The following is a 19,321-nucleotide window of genomic DNA, read 5'->3' on the forward strand; positions in this document are numbered from 1 at the left end:
TTGACGTTGTCCCAGATCCTCCTGCTTCCACCTTCATTTCCTTGGTCCTGCTCTGCGTCCTTCTTCTGCTCCTGCTCCTGCTCCTGCTCCTTCCATCACTCCTCGGCCGTTTGTCCTTACCAATTGTTAACCCAACGCGTTACATATGTTTAATGAAGAGAGAGAACCGCACGCACGAGTTGCTCGAGCAGCGCAGGACCTGAATGCCGCGGCTGAAACTCTATGGGGGGGGGAGAAAGGATATTCTACAGTGAGAGAAAAATATATATAAGTAACAGGATTTTGAGAAGGGATTACAAAATAAATAGATATAAATCAAAACAAGAAATACATGAATCAATAAAATCAATTAACTAAATATTTTTAAGTTCACAAATTATTGTTAGTGAATGTAAACAATTTAATTTGTTATATAATATAAAATATATCTAGTTTTTAGTTGAGTTGTAGATTTGTATATCGCTGCACTAGTAGTTAACTTTACTTGTGTTTTAAATAACTTGAAACTTATATATTTAAAAGCATATTTAATATGTTATATGATTCACATAATATTAAATAGATAAATATACTTTTTATATGGATAAATATACATTTAAACTCTCTAAAATGATTTATTTAAGGTCTTTTTGAAGGAGTATAAAAGCGAAGAAGCAAAAGATTATTATCTGATTCACCTTTTGAATTCTAAAAATTAATAACAAAATATATTTAAAAACTATAAATCCAAATATATTTCAAAAATGGTCAAAAATTTACTAATTATTATAGCTTTTTATATATTTTTGTATATCCTTTCAGGGTATAATAATTTTAGTCCGAAGCATAAAACTCAATGAAGGAGTCATTTCCGAACCCATAATTCTTATATATTCTTGACCCGCATCAACTGGCGAATCAATCTAGCCATGTGCGGAAGAAAAAATTTTTTTTTTATTTTTTTTTTTCAGAATTTAATAATGGATTTATGTTTAAAATAACTAAAAAATTTAACAAAAATTTTAATTTTTTTTTAAATTTTAAATTGAGTATGCGGTTTTATTAATTTAATAAAATCTAACATAGGACAGCTTTCCGAATTGAAATTAATGAATTTTTGGCTTAGCTATGAGTTTTTTAAACTTTGTTTTAAAAAATAATTTATCATATAAATATATACATATAGAAATATACAGTTCAAGAACTTGAATATATTAGGTTAAGAACGATTATTATTAAGCTATGATCTATTCCCGATTCTATCCACTGATTCAATTAAAGGGTCGGTGCAAGTGTATATAAATTTCGTCTTTCCAAAGTTAGTTTCCTTTTTTGTTTCAAAATTTTATTTTTTAATTATTTTCCAATAAGTAGTTTCATAGAATATATTTTTAAATTCAAATTTAAAGAAAGGAGTGAGACCTTATTAAGATTTTTTGGTCCCCGTTTTAATCCCTCCCATTTTCTCTCTGTGCAGTCCGCCTTTGCTGGCAAATGCATTCAATGCCTTCGCACACTCGCCTCGTATGAATACACCCGCACACACACACCCCACACACACCGCACACACACCCGCACACACACACACACTGTGGTGTAGCTGGGTGTGCGGGGCAGATAGACACCAGAGATTCGTGCTGGATGCTCGCTTCTGACTCTGCGGCAAGTTATTATAACAGTTCATTGATTTTCAATTTTCAATGCATTTCATTGTTTGCCGCTGCTCCTCAATGCCTCTCTCTCTCTCTCTTTCTTCCCGCTTTTCCTTGCATTTTTCCGCTGCTTTCCCCACCCTCTCCCTCTCTTTTCCCCTCCCAATTTATCTCCATTTCCCTGGCAGTGCGAATTTGGGGAATGGCTCAACTTGCGGCAACTGCCACAACTGGCAACTGGCAACAAATTCCCGCAGTGAAAAACTCACTCGCATGCATAAATTCATACGCCGGCGAGAGCCTGATTCCTTTTTTATTTGACGAGTCAGAAAATAGCCCAACAAAAAAAAAAATAATGAAAAAGAAAATTGTGGAAAATTAACCAAAATGATGGCTGGCACACAGAGAAAAAAAAAGAAATGAAATAATTTTAAATGATTTCGCGGCCATAAAAATGCAGATGCAAACGGTGTGGCTCTCAATTGTGTCCCAATGCAGATGCGGTTTATAATGCTTAAAGCTCGAGTTATTTATGACAGGGAAGTGCTTCGATTGAGCAGGGATTTTTCCGCAGAAAAATGAAAATGTGGGGGGGGGGGGGGAATAAAGAGGAAATGCTGTGTACGCCGGAGCTTCATCTGTGATTATTTCCCCCGTTTTTATTGGGACTTCTTTTTTTTCTTCTGTTCTGACTGCTTATTTCTTTCTGATTGGACTTTAATCGTTAATTGATTCAGGAATTTCTTATTTTTTAAAGAACTTGTACTTATTTTAATATATATATCTAGGGGGAAGCTTGAGATCCTGCAGCTAGTGCAAGTCCAAAGGGAGCAGGACATGTCTTAATAAGATTTCCCTTCGTCTAAGCTTTGTCTTGGTGCTTTTTTTCCTTGGCCAAACTGTTTTTCTTTTTACCTTATTCTATATGCTTTTTTGTATTGTGTGTTTTTGCTTTTTGTTTTGTGCCTGTTTTTTTGTTTTGTTCCCAGGCTTTTCCCAACTTTGTTTACTTGTAATTACTTTGACCTTGTCTTGGCCAGGTCCTGGGCACAGTGGTCTAGCTTTTTGGTATAGAAAATTGTTGTAAATAATTATAATTCTATTAGATAGAAGTCTGTGTTAAATAATAAATTATATATTATTTATTTAATTACATATATTTTTATTTAATTATATATTTATTTATCTAAACCTAACAATTAGTTCTAAACTAAGAGTTAATTTAGTGTTCAAAGACATAGCTTTAACTTTATTAAATATATTTTAATATATCTTGTATAATACATACTTTAAAATATATTATTATATTTACTTTATTATATACCTTAATACAAATTTAATAATAATAAAAACCTCTCCCTTTTAAAGGACTTATAATATTCCTTTACCAAGGTGGCAGCGTTAAATTAGTTTTTCCTTTATTTTTTTCTTCTCGCCAATGTCCTTTTTTCCTGCCTGCTCCTTGCTTCCTTTTCATTTTGTATATATAATTTTTTTTCTCCGCGAATTGCCATTACAATTTCATTTCATTTGAGTTCCCGTTCGTTCGGTTCAGGACCCCTGCTGACCCCTGAACCTCCGCCCCCATTTTACAGGTATTTTAATTTGATTGTCCTTGCAGTCCTGCCGCCCTCCCCTCCCGCTGGGAGGGAATTAGATCTGAATGTAGGGGCCCAGCCATGGGGTTCCTTTTGGTTATGTCTTTATTTAAGACGCGCTCATAAATTTTAATTATGTGCATTTTTAAATACGTGACCCTTTCTGCTGCTGCACCACCATCATCATCATCATCATCGTTGAGGCATTAAATAAGCCCTAGGAGGAAACAAAATAGTATCCTTGTCCAGGGGTGACTCTGCTCTTCTTTGGTGTTCCGCCTGACCGGGAATAGGACCCATCAATTAGGGGCAACAGGGTGACCCCTTCTGAATAGGTTTCTGTGCCCATATCTTGCACCCTCTGCAATTGTGACTCTCCCCCAGATGGAGTTCAATGTTGGGTAATTGCCACTCAGGGGGATCAAAGGGGAAGGTTGGACACACCCGCTTGACCCGGAGTGTGACCCGAGTTATGTGAATATAATATATCTTGTTAAAGTTTAGGTGTTAAACATTAAATTTGAAATGATTATATAGGTTTACATTAAATAGGAGAACGATGGATAATATTTATAGATCAAAATTGATAAGAATATGATAACTAAGCGAATCTTGTAGCATTTTTTGAAGCAATATTTATCTATATTTTTTTATGACAATTTTATCGATAAATCGAAATTTCAAAAACTCAGAACTTTGCAAAAAATTCACTAATTTTAATTCGGAAAACGGTTTTATGTTAGTTTTTACAAGGTTTATCAATCTGCATACTCCATTTAAAATGTGAAAATATTTAAATTTGTATAATTTTTTTTTTTACAATTTTCACGATTAAGCCCCTTAAAAAATTTTGAAAAAATTTAAAAAAAATGTCCTTTTTAAGATGGCTAAAACGATTCGTCTGTTTGTGCTGATCAAAAATATATATAATTTATAGGGTCGGAAATGGCTCCTTCACGGTGTTATACGCTTTTGACTAAAATTATGATACTATTTTTTGACACGATATTTATCAATATTTTTATATGACAAATTTATTGACAAATCAAAATAAAAAAACGCATAACTAAGCCAAAAATGCAGTAATTTTAATTCGGAAAACTGTTTTATGTTAGTTTTTCATAGCTTAATAACTCTGCATACTCCATTAAAAATTTAAAAAAATTACATTTTTTATCATTTTTTTTTACAATTTTAACCCCAAAAATATTTTAAAAAATTGTTAAAAATTGTTTTCTGCATAAGATGACTAGATCGATTCGTCTGTTTATGCTGATAAAGAATATGTATGATTTATAGGGTCGGTAATGAGTATTTCAGTGAGTTTCAAGCTTCTGATTGAAATTCTAATACCCGGAAAAGGTATAAAAATGATAGGATTATTTGCCAAGTCGCATAGCTCCAAAATAAAGAGAGTAGTTTCTACATAGACTCTATATAGATGGACCTGCCTAGATCTACTCGGCTGTTGCTAAACACTACAAAAATACCAAAATACCCGCTTGAGTTGCCTTTGGCGACCTTTTCAAAAGTGCAATCTTGCTGCAATGACAAATTGCTGCAAAGCCAAGTTGCAGGTCAACAGAATTGCCATATTGCCAACTAGCCATATTGCCAACTTGCTATATTGTCCGATTGACACATTATTGCCATATACAGACATCGACACTCGACGACTGCATTGTCCCCGCACAACCGACAATCAACATTTAAAGTGATGATGGGTGTGGGTGCCATGTGGATGCATCACTGCAGCCGGCATTCGTTTTGGAGCCATCTAAGCCACCATTTCCATTCACATTTCCCATTTCCCAACTCGCAACTCGTAAGCAGGGCGCGTCAATTACATTTTTCGTTTGGTTTTTCGGCTAGTTTTTCGAATTTCATGGCGAAATCTCCGTCTGGCAAGTTCCCCCTCTGGCGGCTGCAACAGTTCCAACATTGATTTAAAGGCAGACGGGTTTTTTGGGGTTTTAAATGCACATCGATATATGTAGTTATTACGCCTCTTTTTGTTTTGTGGTGAGAGATTCAGGTTGGGGAAACTATTGTGGCGCCAAATGGGATTATCTAGAGAGAGAGATGGAGAGGAAGAGCTACCTCCAGGTGCATAGTGACCTTATAATTTTTTGGGGCATTACCCAAAAAGACACAGATTAACTTGAAGATAACAACCGTTTTTCATTTGGGGAAATCAGATCATTATATATCTTACTTTGACCCCGATTTAACTGAAGAAAGAAAAGCCATACTAATGACTTTATTTTGAAAAGATATCAGGTCAACTTATAGCCTCATATTATGTTTATTATAAGAGTCTTTTTAAACTCGCTTAACCCAAGTCTTACTTCCTTGAAATCTACTTCCTGTTGGACACTTTCCTACTAAACTTTAAGGCTTTTACTTATTTCCTGCCACCCCATTGACTTTTGTGATCACTTCATTTGAGGCAAGTTCCTGTGTTCCTGTGCCCCACTTGGCTCCATTTCCCAGGGCTCATCATACATCATTCAGCATTAGCAACTGGCTTTAGTTGCACTCAATCATGGGGCGTGTGTGGGAGGGAAAAACCCTCTCTCCCCATGCTTTTCCAGTTTCTCCTTTTTCCTCGCTGCCGCAGGGAGTCGTTCGCTTGTGTTCGCATTTCCCTTTCACGACCTTTAAGCCTTCTAAGTGCAAACAGCTTGTTGTCTGTTCATCGCTGGCGTTTTCCAGGGCATAGAATCCATAATGCCCAGTGAACCTACACATAGAGTTTTCCCCCCCTCCAGTTATAGTCTCCACCTCCCCCCAAAATGTATGCAATAATTCAACTTTTGTCCAACATCGACAAGTTCCCCCCTGAAAATATTTTTTTCCGCCGCCAATGTAAAGTTGCACTTGCCAAAAGCTGGGCCAAAAAGGTGTAATTTTTTCTATAGTTTTGTCTATGGTTTTTTCTAGATTTTTTTTACTATAGTTTTGTCTATAGTTTTATATATTTTTTTTTATCTACTTTTTCTTTACTTTTTCTCTATTTTTTCTCTATTTGTTCTCTATTTTTTTCTGTATTTTTTCTCTACTTTTTCTGTTCTTTTTCTATATCCTTTTTATTATAGTTTTATCTTTATTTTTTCCATATTTTTCTCTATATATATTTTTTGATCTATTTTTTCTCTAGTTTTTCCCAGAGATTTTTGTTGCTCTTTTTGGTACTATGTATACCCCCTGCACACGGTGTTACGCCCCAATAATATTTTTGTTGAACGGCCACTTTCGTGAAAATCTAAAGAGGGGGAGAAAGGGGTTTTCCTACGCAAAAGTTGGACAGACATAAAAGAGGGGGCCTCTCTGCTCCTCACAGGACGAACATTTTTGGCGGAGCCTTCTAACAACGGAATCTGTGTGTATCAGTGGCCAGGATTTATGTGTTTATATTGCAAGTTTGAAGTTGGTTTGGCAGTCCGCTCGCGCTTTTCCAATGTGTGTGTGGGCTCTCTTCTGGATTTATGGAAGGGGGGTTTTTTGGGCCATGCGGTTGCACAACTGTCTGGCCAGGGCCCTGGGCCTGGTTCGCATAAATTGCAGCCACGTTTATTGTATCGACAGAGGGAGAGAGGGGTGTGCAACTGGAAAAACAAAAACAAAAACCATGGGTTTTTCTCCTTTTTTTTTTTGGGGAAAAAGTTTAGAAAGCAAGAGAGGGGGATTTGCAATTCTTTTGGCAGCGAAAATCTTTGATTGAGAGATGTCTCTGTGTTTCTGGGTCTATTTTTATTCAGGAAAATGTATATAAGATAAATGTTTATATGGGAAATTAATTAAATTCTTTGTTCTTAAAGATAAATATGTGTAAATTCTACAATTATTTAAATTATAAAATAAATGATATTAAATAAAATGATTGAGAGATGTCTCTGTATACTGGCTTTATTTGTATTAAAGGAAATTTATATAAGATAAGTGTTTATATGGGAAATTGATCAAATTCTTTTTTCTTAAAGAAAAATATGTGTAAATTTTACAACTATTTAAATTATAAAATAAATTTAATTAAATAAAATGATTGAGAGATGTTTCTGGGTCTATTTTCATTCAAGAAAATGTTTATAAGAAATGTGTTTATATGGGAAATTTTTTAAATTCTTATTATTTTAATTATAAAATAAATAACACTTAATACAAGAAGTAAATGGCGATGTCTCAAATATTGCTGAGCTTGTCTATAATTCTATAATATATACAAGCAATTTTCTTTAATAATTTGTATTCAATTTTCATTACAAAAATGTATATAAAATATATATTTATCTAAGAAATTGATTTAATCTTAATTTCTAAATTTTATTTTAATTCTGAACTTATTTAATTTATTAAATACTTTTCAATTGATCATTAAAATGTCAAAAAGCAAGCAAACTTTCCTAGTTTATATATAATTTATTTAAGAAATTTCTTTACTTTATTATCATCCAAGAAAATGTATAAAATGTATTTGTTTGTACAGAAAATTGATTTTATGTTATTTCCAGAAGAGAATCAGTAACTTAGTAGATTATTTTAACTATAAAATAATATCTCCTTGATTCTTAACCAAGAAGTCAAAATGAATACATTAATCTCACAGATATTCTTTAGCTTTTCTCTATAATTTATTTAGGCAATTTCCCTGCTTCATTTTGCCCCAAGAAAATGTATATAAAATCCATATTTATACAGGAAATTGATTTGACATTTATTTCTTAAAAAGAATCTCGAAATTCTAAGCTTATTTTATTTACAAAAAAAAATCTACCCTTGATCATTAACTAATAAGTCAAACAGCAAACATTAATCTCACAGATATTCTTCAGCTTTTCTCCTATAATTTATTCAAGCAATTTTCTTTGCTTCATTTACATTCAAGAAAAATGTAAATATAAAATATATATGTTTATATATTGAAAATGAATTTCTGCAAAGTCCTGGGCCCTTGGCGTCTGTAAATGAAAAAGTTTTGATTGCTTTTAGCAACAAACTGAAAAATGGCAAACGAGAAAAATATGATCATAAGGGCGCAAGTGTTGGGGGATATAGGATGAGTAAAAAAGAAAAATTTATATATAAGAGAGAAATGGCGATGCAAAATCGCATTTTTAGCATATTGCTTCGAACTTCATACCCCCCAAATTCACCTTACAAAATACAAAAAAAAAAAGAGAGCAGGAAAAACCACCTTCTCCTCCCCTTGCACAACACATGGCGCATAAATCTTGCACCTGAAAACAGGGAAAACGGCGAGGTAAGCAAGGTGCTAATGGCAATCTGTAGAGAGTGTGTGTTTGTGTGTGGGAGGGGCGGGGGTTATTTTTCCAATTTTCAATGTAATTTCTGTCAATCCTCCCCCTCCCGTCTCTCCCTCTCTATTCCCAACGTCATCCCTCTTGGCAGATTTTTTATTGGCGCGATATTGAAAATTATGCGAAAGCGCTAAAGCGATTTATGCTTCAGCTTCGAAGCGTGGAAAATCGAGGGGGGTGGATTGAAGAGGGGGGCGAGGAGGAAAATGGATGCATGGGTGTGTGTGTGTGTGGAAAAAGGGTTACCTTTTGTGAGGCATGCCTTAGGTTAATGGTGCAACACTTGCAACATGGGGGAAAGAAGTGAAAAGTTGCATGCAAAGTGTGAAAACAGCAGCTTTTTACCTTGGAAAAGTGAGAAATAAAATATGAAGACTTGAGTAAAGATATAACAAAGTTAATATAATATTATAAATAATATTATTATTTATTATAAACAATAAATTTAATTTCCAAAAAGTAAACAAATGAAATGTGTTGCATGAACAGCTGTTGTTCAGCTTTAATTGTTATCGATAGTACTCCAATCGAGGCACAATTTTTTGCCACCACTAATACTTTACTGCTAAAAAAACCTCCCGTGCAAATTATATCTTAAGCTTCTTTCAAACTTTTATTTCGAACAATTCTTGTAATTCTTAATTTGCCTCTGTTTATAATTTTTTAATTTATTTAATGTACTAAACACAAGGCGTAGGTAAATTTATCCTCGACCATGACCATTTCTCTACAATTTTTCAACACTATCTTCGCAACACTGCCTAATTTGCTATTGTCATTTTTCAGCACTATTTTAGCAACACTGCCAGCAGAACAGCTGATTGCTTTTGACAACATTTTAATAATGCTAAATAAATATATTGTTCTTTTTTTCTAAGCAACAATATATATTTTTAAATTTCATTAGCAATTCGAATTAATAAGGGAACTAAACATTTTGTAAAAACTTTTTAATCAAAAATAACTGCACCACAATGGAATTAATAAAATCAAGAAGCTTCCTCAATCTGTAAATGTTTTTTTGGTAATAATTTCAACACCTCTCCCTCTTTAAGCTATATTTTGCCTAAAAGAAAAATAAGTTAAAATCAAAGCTGATAATTAGTTTAAGCCGCCGATGAATGGGAAAAGCCAGCGGCGAAAAGCTGAAGGCCCAATTTTAATGACGCCGAATAGAAATATGGCCCCGGGGGAACACTATCCACTCTTTTGAAAATATTTTCTCGTTAGAAATGAGTGGAAATTCTTTGTCCTCTTATTATTAATAACATTTTATTTAGCACACATTTTGAAAAATAATTTTCCTTTGCTCAACTTGAGAGATCTTTGGGAAAAAAACAAAAAAAATAAAACTTCAACTGCGTAAACTCGTCACTTGTTAGGCATTCATTTCGTTCATTTGCCGAGGGTCTCTGACAGGGCAACTTAATGACAAGACGACAGCCGCCAGACCTTGGCGGCTGCTTGGTGCTCGGTGGTGCTCGGTGGTGTCGAGTGGAGCGACAGTGGGTTGTGGTGGCGCAACCCATGACTTGGGTGCTTTTGGGCTTGCTCCGAGCCTTAACTGCGGCTCAAACACAAGCCGACACTTGGGCCTTATTACAACACTGGTGTTTTTTTTTTTCGGCTGGAAAACTGCAACTGCCAACGCTTTGATGGGCGGGGTTAAGGGTCACGGGGCTACCACAATCGCAATCGATGATAGCCAGCGGGTATTGCTCAATCTACGAGGCATCACCGATTCTTTTTTAGAAATTTTATCACGAAAAGTGAGAAAAAAAAACGGAATTTAAGACAGATTTTCATATCTGACAAAAAAACTTTACGCTTCCTACTACTCGCTCTTCAAAGCAAAATGATGCATATTTGTATATTTGCTAAATCTCCCAAACTTCATTTATAGCTCAATGACACTCCACCGCCATCAGAATATTTCTGGGCACTCCACTAGAACCATTTGAATAGTGCTCCGGAAAGTAAAAACCTTGGAAACATGGATTATAATGGAGTTACAAGACATATGGGGAATTTCCAACCACAAATAAATAAAATTTTCCAAATAATATTCAATACGGAAGGCGATGCACTGCATGCTGAAATCAAAGGACATGTAGAAGAGATCCAAATAAAAAAAAAAATAGTGTTTGGAAATCTATCATCATTTGGATACAAGGATGTGCTGCTTAGAGATATTTTTTGCTTTCGAAACTTGCGCATTTCCTTCATCAGTATGAAGATTGTGGTATAAATGACTTCATTGAAAACAACAATTACGGTGTTTGAAATGCTTCAATCGAATTGAAAACTCTGCCTAAATTTCAACATTAGACTTACCAATCATCAAGACACACTCCACCGCCACCAGGATATTTCTGGGCACTCCAATAGAATCATTTATAAATTGCTCCGATGGGTAATAAAAACCTAGGAAACATGGATTATAATGGAGTTACAAGACATATGTGGAATTTTTAACCACATATATTAAAAACATAATTATTTAAAGTGTTTCAAATATTTCAGTCTTAATAGCAAATCCAATATGTAGCAATATGTAAATGCTTTTAAAAAATTTCTTAGCTTGGGTAAACTTTTCCAAAAAACATTTAATACGGAAGATGATGCATTGCAGACTGAAATCAAAGCACATGTAAAAGAGATCCAAATTAATAAGTGTTTGGAAATCTTTCCTAATTGGTACTCTTTGGAAAAATGTTACGCTTCCGAAACTAGCGCCTTTCCTTTATCAAAATGAAAATTGTGGTATAAATAAAATTGAAATGCTTCAATCGAACTGAATAATCTTCCTACATTTCAACATTAGGTTTATCAATCATTGACACTCCACCGCCACCAAAATATTTTTGGGCAATCCAATAGAATCATTTATAAATTGCTCCGATGGGTAATAAAAACCTCGGAAACATGGATTATAATGGAGTTACAAGACATATGTGGAATTTTTAACCACAAATAATAAAATAATAATAACCTAGGAAACATGGATTATAATGGAGTTACAAGACATATGTGGAATTTTTAACCACAAATAATAAAAAAATAATAATTATTTAAAGTGTTTCAAATATTTCAGTCTTGATAGCAAATCCAATATGTAGCAATATGTAAATGCTTTTCAAAAATGAATAATCTTCCTACATTTCAACATTAGGCTTATCAATCATTGACACTCCACCGCCACCAAAATATTTTTGGGCACTCCAATAGAATCATTTATAAATTTCTCCGATGGGTAATAATAACCTAGGAAACCTGGATTATAATGGAGTAACAAAATATATGTGGAATTTTTAACCACAAAGATAAAAAAAAGAATTAAGACTACTTTAAATACTGAAAGTACTGAAAGTACTGTACTTTACTTAGTACTTAACTTTAGAAGTGATATATTGAAAAAATAATTTATAAATAATATAGGGAGGTGTAACTTTTTGAATATTATTAATAATTACATTTCCAATGTTTTATACTTTATTGGTTCAAAATTTATTTGCAAATAAAAATATGTATGGCTTTTTGACAATCCTTGCGTTCTTGGCTTTTGTATACCATTAAGAAAAGCTAAAATATTTGTATTTAAAATATATTTAATCTATAATTTTTATATGCAATTTTTTTGGGTAAAACAATCGTTTCTAAATCTCATAACTAAATCAAAGGTACATTAATTTAAATTTGAAAAGCTTTTTTAGGCTAGTTTTTACAGGGCCAACAAATCTGTATACTGAGTTTAAAAATTTAATAATTTACATTTTTTTTTTTGTCAATTTTTGACAATTTTAACGATCTAACCCCTTAATAAATGTTTAAAAAATTAATTTTCCATTGGACATGGCCAGATCGATTCGTCTATTGATGCTGATCAATAATATATATGGTTTATAGGGTCGGAAATAGGTTTTGCCACACAGAAAAGCTAATTTGATTTGTTGAGGGAATTTAATTATTTAAGAAATAAAAACCTTCTAAATCGATCTTTCGCAGGTGTTTAAAAAATTACCAATATATTAGCCATTTTAATTCTATTTTATACATAAATTGAACATTTTATTTCGAAGAGATCACGACAATCAAGTGTGTCAATCAGTGTTTAGCCGATAAAACTTCCCTGCTGGAGTACCTGACACCCAGCAGGTCCCCGGGGCTCCTCCGCCAGATCATTGCCGGGCCATAAATCACAATTCCTGGCCTATGTGCGACTCTTGGCAATGCTCTTTGGCTCTGTGAAAGTTTCCTTGGCAGTTGTCTGAATGCCAAATGCCACCCTGATGCCCGCTTTTCCTGCTCCTCGGACTTCTCTCGGCACTGTATCATTTTTTCTTTTTATTTTTTTTGTTCGTTCTTTGCCCCCCAAAAGAAGTTTTAACCTGGCAAGAAAAAGAAGTTTCTTTGGCAAAGTTTATGTGCCACTTGCAAAGATTTACTGGCTAAACTTTTGCATTTTGCATACAGAGAGTCTGAGCCTGAGCCTGGGATGAGCACCGAGGAGGAGATGGTGTGGCGACATTCGCAGATATGCGACTATCAAGTCCCCCAAAAAAAATGTGTGCTTGTTTTTGTTTTCCGATTTCCTTCCGTTACTTTCCTCATTCATTTGTTGAAAAATAAATCCAAGTTTTCGGCTGACATCCTCCGGAGTAAAGCCGAAGAAGAGGAGCTATGGACAGCACACAGAGATATGTACGAAATTGTTCTTGGATAGGGAATAATGTTTTGCTAAAATTGCTTGAGCTACTTTTCTAGTATTCTAAGAAGTCCAAAATTTAAAGTAAATTATTTTGAATGTAAAATGGAAGAAATTGACAAGGGAAATTAGTGGGAAAACTCACTCCCGTTCCGTTAAAAGAAAAATCTCAAAATTTCACTGAACAGAACAACCTTTGTCCCATTTAAGACAACGAGAAATACTTGGTTCCGATTTTATATTTTAAGATGTGTATTAAAAAGGCTTACTTACATCATGCATTTCTTATTTAATATTTTTATAGAATATTTTTAATAATTTACTGGCTCTGAGTGTGAGTCGAAACCCATGCTTTCCGCAGAATTTGAATTTGAGTTGAGAGCGATAAAATTGCCAAGTGTATATGATTACAAGACATCGTCAGGATGCAGGACGACATTGAGAGACTTGAACAAGTTATCCATAAAACAAAATTAGTGTCGAAATATTTCCCAATGATTGAAAACCCAGACGTTGCAAGAGTTGTTTAGAATAAACTATCATTATTATTATTATTAAACAATAAGCAATAACAATAGGCAAAAATTTACACATAAGTCGGTTAAATTGCCAAGTGTATATGATTACAAGATTTCGCCAGGATACATAAAGGTAGAAGAAATTATCAATGTATGAACAAATTTTTGAAATGCAAATATTTTATTAAGTATTTCGATCCACTTATGTAGTGCCTCGTGATACGACAACACTGCACAAATAAAATAATAATGTGTTTCCGGGAAATAATTGGAAACCTGTTGGAGCCTTTATTTGTGGATATTTGTTACCTCTTCAACAAATTGTGGATTGTCATTTTAAAATATTTACGGATGCTGCAAGGGGATTCGCAGTACTCTGGTACTTACTATCAAAATTCTATGGAGAGCAAGAAATATGTAGATTAACCACCCCTTATAAATAAAAAAATATTCAATACTGTCCCAATGGGTGTGCATTAGAAAAATTTGAAGCCGTTAAAGGGGCCGGGGATAATCCCGGGCCCTATAAAGGGGCCCGGGAACCATTCGAAAAATATTAAATTATTTTAAAAATCTTTCACAAGTCTATAGAGTTACAAGACATTTGCGGAAGAATCATCACCAATAAATACAAAAATAATTGTGAAATCGGCAGTGCACCATCTGATCATTCATGCACCTTTATTTTAAAAAAGATCGCGGTTCCCGAGGAATTTGAAACCTATTGGAGCCGTTATTTGTGGAAAAATGTTGCATACATATATATTTGTTTCCACTGCAACAAATTGTGGATTGTCAAGCTTAATGACACGGTGACGGCACATGATTAGTCCTGGGCCCCAGGATCACAATAAAGGGGCCCAGGCGCCTTCCAAAATGTTTTCCAATGAAAAAATTCTGGTTAAAAAACCAACCTATGAATACCTTGGGGGTTCGGCAACAAAAGGCGCAAACTTCGCAGATTATTTGTGAATTAGAAGTTAAGGCCATTTAAGAGCATTGCCCAAAATGAGAAGTTCAGTTTAGTATTTAGTGTAATTTTCTTTAAATACTTAAAGTATTCCAGGGCTTCTTTTAGGTTTAAAGATAATTTATTAACTAATTTAATTAAGGAGCCCCAAGCAATGCAAATAGCGTGCGAACTGGAAGTTAAGGCCACTTAAGTTCATTGGCTAGTTTATAATTTAGTGTAAGTTTTATTTTCTTTAAATACTTCAAGTGTGCCAGTGCTCCTTTAGAATTTAAAAATAATTACAGTGTTTGAAATGCTTGAGTTGAAAAAGCAAATGCCGTAAAATGTCACGGTATTACATTGGGCTCTTCAAAATTCTTAAACTTGAGCACAAATATTCGAATTTTGAATACATACCTTACATTATAAGACTTCAGAGAAGGACATCTCTCCTGGTGGTGCCTCGTGTTTAGACAATACTGTCCCAATGGGTATATATTATTAAGTATTTTAAGTATTTATGATTAATTAAGTATTATTTATTAAGTATTTTGAGCCACATATGTGGGGCTTCGTGATACGTCAAAACCGCGACAATATGGCTTAAATCGAATGTTTTCGGTTTGAATTATTAATTCGAAAAATGGGAAATTGGCACCATCTGATTATTTATACACTTTTCATTGAAGAAAACAAGTAAATATAAAATAAGAAAGTGTCACATTTATTGTCTTTACTGCAAAATGCATTGCTCTTTGGAGAAAGGGCAGAACCGACTTTAGGGAAAAGTTGACATTTATGTATGTTTATTACCACTTCACCATAAAACAATCTCTTCACCTTAAACTTATATATTAACATTTAAAATACCAACAGGATTAATATTTATCAATAATCTCTGAACTAAGGCCTGCAAATAGCTAAGAATCTTCAAAGAAAATAGCAATAGATACTTCTCCCTGCTTTTCCTAAGGCTTTCCCACCGATAATATCATCCAAACCATAAGCTTGGTAAGCTCTGGTAATGCTCCCCAGCTCTGGGCGTAGAGGTGACAGGATGAATGCAGGACATAAATAAAACTAGAAAACTAGCGCCGAATGCAAAAACATTTTACCAACATTTTCTATTTTCTTTTTTTGTAGAGCAAAGCGACAAACAGCAAACAAACAACGAACTCGACTGAAAACGGGAAAATGGGAAATGGAAAACTTTTCCAGCAGCAGCAGCATTCAGACAGAAGGAAAAAGTTCATTTACGTAAATGTTTTTCTTGCGCTGCTGCTACGTTTTGGTTTTGGTTTACCTTTTTTTTACTCTCCCCCCTCTTTTTTTTGGGAAGAAATTAATCAGCAAATGGATTTTCAATTTCCCATTAACACTCCACGACACAGGAGAACTCTGAGCTGCACTGTAACCCCCTTCCCCCGTGTCTAAGCCTTTTGTCATTTCCCATTTTGGCCAAGACCAAGTCGGTGGCAAAGTCTGCAGTTGACACGAGGTGGCGGCACATATCTCTCTGTGTCTGTGTGGAAAATCGTGAAAAAAGGGCGAATCTTCCTGTCACTGTCAACTCTGCTGGCAAATATCTATAATTAGGCAAGAAGACACAGTTTTTTAGGAGAGGAGAGGAGAGATGAGGAAATCAGGAAGCGGATTGCGTCACCAATTCGGTAATCGTCTATGGCTCTTTGGGATCCTCCTCCTAAGCGTCATCATTATCATTATCATCATCATCGTTTGGTTTGGTTGCCACTTGCTACCAGTAGCTACTGTTTTTTTTTCCTCTCTTTGGTTTTTTTTTATTTTCGATGCCAGTTGGAGTTGCCCCCAAGATGCACCAATGTGGCCATGTGTGCCACAAGTGCTAGTGCCACAGGCGGAGGTGCAGCTTTTATACGAAATGGTGACTCAGTTAAAGAATAAAATTAAAAATTATTAAATTATAATAATAATAATAAATGTAATAATAATAATAATAAATATATATATATTATACTGTACGATTATATTAATAAATATATAATATTAATAAATATATGATTTATTTCTTACAATTTCAGTACATCATTTTCTCGAGTTTTTGCAGTCAATCGAAGAAGTTAAAGAATATATTTAAAGGCTTAAAAAGGTATGTATAAACATATAATACATATTAAAATATATTTGTTATATATATATTTGAATGCAATATATATTTTTAATGTCAATATACAATGTAAATACTTATGGATCTTCTATTATTGGTATAAATTGTTTATATTATTTTATACCTTTGAAAGTATTACAATTTTAGTCAGAAGCATGAAATTAAATGAAGAATTCATTTCCGACCCCATAAATCATATATATTCTTGATCAGCATTAAGAGACGAATCGATCTAGCCATCTCCGGCAGAAAACGAAATTTTTTAATTTTTTCCAATTTTTATAAGAGATTTAATCCTTAAAATTGTCAGAAAAAAATTCGGGAAATTTTAAATTTTTTATAGTTTTAAACTGAGTATGCAGATTTAAAAATCTAATAAAATCTAACACAGGAATGCATTCCGAATCGAAATTAATACATTTTTGACTAAGTTATGCAATTTTTAAGCTTTGATTTGTTAAATAAAATATATCATAAAAATATCGGCTTAGATTCTTCTTCTTTTATCAATTTTAATCAGTGAAGGAGTCATTTCCGACCCTATAATTCATATATATTCTTGATCAGTACAAAAAGCCGAGTCGATCTAGCTATTTTAGAAGGAAAATCAAAATTTTCAAATTTTTAAAAATTTTTTTAGGGATTACATCGTTTTACAAAAAAAGGTCAAAATTTGAATTTTGTATAAATGGTTAATTGAGTATGCAAATTTATTAACCTAATAAAAACTAACATAGGACAGCTTTCCGAATAAAAATTACTGCCTTTTTGGCTGATCTATGAGTTTTTAAACTTTGATTTGTGGTTAAAAATTGTCATATAAAAATCTCGAAAAATAACGATGCAAAGAATGCAAATATTTTAAGCTTATTTATGATCGAATTACAATTCGATCCCATATATTCAATTGCAAATACAATTTTTATATTATATATACATGCAAATCTCACATTTCTTTATTACTTAGTTATGATTACTTTTTATATAATAAAAATTATCTACATCAAAATCAATAGTCAAATGTAAGACGCTTGGCATTTTAATGTCTCTTTCTGTTTAACTTTTGAAATTCTCTAGAAATCTTCCTACTCGCTCATTTTCAAAATTCTCTAGGCTACCCTTTTCACTCGCTCAGTGTGAACGTATTAGGATACTTAAAATATCCTTTCTAAAGCTTCCGAAAAAAATCCCTAAATCGAAATACGTTCACACTAAACAAGACAAGTGACATTTAAACAAAATACCTCAAATTTAATGAATAAAGCCAGCTTGGAGCTATCGCAGAGAGAATCTTTAACAATTGGTAATTATAAATACTTATTAAACCCCCTTTTTGTGCGACCAGACTGCCACTGTCTCTGTTTCTGTCATTGCAATGTTGCAACTTGCCACTGTGTTGCACCTCTGTGTTGCATTTTGCAGAGACCAGAGGCTGGTGCAGCTTGGCAGCTTCCAACTTGCAGCCAAAGGTGACAACGATGATGACATCCAATTAATGCCTGCCACCGTTGTATAACAGAAGGCGTAACCGGGCGTGTCTTCTATATAGGATTGAAACCGAAAGATACAACAAAAACACACATCGATCTCAGTAAGCTTACAAATCTTGGCAGCTTTCTTTCATTTTGGATTATAACCATAACCAAAAAACCGACAGATCCATCAATCAAATGGTGCTAACTGTGTCAAACCTTCTACTGCTAATCGCCTTGGCGGTCACTCTCAATCAATTTAGAAATGGAGAGAAACGCTTTAGCGTTTTAGAACGAGAACAGAAGTCTGATGAACAAAAGCCCTGGAGGAAAGAGGTGACAAATCCGAGAATCCAAGAGGGGAGAAAGGCGACCCAGATAACCGAAACCGAAACTGAGACTGAGAGATCCATAAACTGGAACCGAACGCGAATACCGAGAGACATGTAGTACATATCCATCTATAAAAGCCTGGCCCAGCCTGCACTGAAAGAAAATTAATCAAAATATACTTTTAAAACATAGCAGGGTATTATAATTTCAGTCAGAAGTTTGCAACGCAGTGAAGGAGGCACCACCGACCAAATAAAGTATATATATTCTTGATCAGCATCAACAGCCGAGTCGATCTAGCCATGTCCGTCTGTCCGTCTGTCCGTTTCTACGCAAACTAGTCGCTCAGGTTTGAAGCTATATAAATGAAACTTTGTAGTTAGTAGTAGTCTTATATGTATTCCCACTCGTATATATGTCGGAACGGGCCGGATCAAACGACTATATCATATAGCTTACACAAAAAATTATAAAATTTTCAGTTTTTAACAGAATTTGATCAAATTTGAGATATAGCCATTTCATATTATTCTACAGTTTTGTGTAAAGTTTTAGGAAAATCGGACTACTATTTCATATAGGTGCCATACAAACGATCCGTTAGATATAAAGGGATTAATGCTTACCTGTGAATGTAAAATTGTAAAT

The 19,321-nt window shown here is 33.8% G+C and overlaps 1 long non-coding RNA gene across 3 annotated transcripts; it reads left to right on the top strand.

Moving 5' to 3' along the window:
* Positions 1-17,891: 17,891 nt before the first annotated feature.
* On the top strand, positions 17,892-18,864 carry LOC110180524 (uncharacterized). 3 transcript variants are annotated; one of them, XR_002319473.2, is made up of 3 exons: positions 17,892-18,171; positions 18,291-18,459; positions 18,526-18,864. It is a non-coding gene; the product is annotated as an uncharacterized LOC110180524 (long non-coding RNA). The 3 variants fall into 3 exon arrangements; XR_015272495.1 differs by having other exon boundaries at positions 18,332-18,459; XR_002319472.2 differs by having other exon boundaries at positions 18,388-18,459.
* The last annotated feature ends 457 nt before the right edge of the window (positions 18,865-19,321 follow it).

The sequence above is a fragment of the Drosophila serrata genome, unplaced genomic scaffold (genome assembly GCF_035046125.1).
Source record: "Drosophila serrata isolate PLE 108 unplaced genomic scaffold, ASM3504612v1 contig_276, whole genome shotgun sequence".
NCBI lineage: Eukaryota > Metazoa > Arthropoda > Insecta > Diptera > Drosophilidae > Drosophila > Drosophila serrata.